Source organism: Wasmannia auropunctata, unplaced genomic scaffold (genome assembly GCF_000956235.1).
Source record: "Wasmannia auropunctata unplaced genomic scaffold, wasmannia.A_1.0 LD336101.1, whole genome shotgun sequence".
In the NCBI taxonomy this organism is placed as follows: domain Eukaryota; kingdom Metazoa; phylum Arthropoda; class Insecta; order Hymenoptera; family Formicidae; genus Wasmannia; species Wasmannia auropunctata.
Genome location: NW_012026789.1, coordinates 5,732,237 through 5,732,965, shown reverse-complemented (window position 1 = coordinate 5,732,965; position 729 = coordinate 5,732,237).

Here is a 729-nt window from a genome sequence, read left to right as displayed (position 1 = left end):
CAGGTTAGCGCTCGGTCAGGCCAGCGCGTACGTCAGGCCTACCGCCGGCGGGGCTGACGAGCGGTCGGCGGCCAAGTTCCTCGCGGCGTGTTGCCTTCGCCCCACGGGGCTGCCGCGCGCTCCGCGGCTAAGGCCCTCGCCGCGTGTTGCCTTCGCCGACAGGGCTGGGCGCGCGGCTAAGTCCCTCGCCGCGTGTTGCTTTCGCCGACGGGGCCGACAGGCGCTGCGCGGCCAAGTACCTCGCCTGACACGTCGGGCCAGCGCTCGGTCAAGTTAGCGCTCGGTCAGGCTAGCGCTCGGTCAGGCTAGCGCTACGCCAGGCCTACCGCCGGCGGGGCTGACGAGCGTTCGGCGGCCAAGTCCCTCGCCGCGTGTTGCTTTCGCCGACGGGGCTGGGCGCGCGGCTAAGTCCCTCGCCGCGTGTTGCTTTCGCCGACAAGGCTGGCGCGCGGCTAAGTCCCTCGCCGCGTGTTGCTTTCGCCGACGGGCTGGGCGCGCGGCTAAGTCCCTCGCCGCGTGTTGCTTTCGCCCCGCGGGGCTGGGCGCGCGGCTAAGTCCCTCGCCGCGTGTTGCTTTCGCCCCACGGGGCTGTCGCGCGGCTAAGTCCCTCGCCGCGTGTTGCTTTCGCCCCACGGGGCTGTCGCGCGGCTAAGTCCCTCGCCGCGTGTTGCTTTCGCCCCACGGGGCTGTCGCGCGGCTAAACTGAGTCGACAAGGCACACAGGGGATA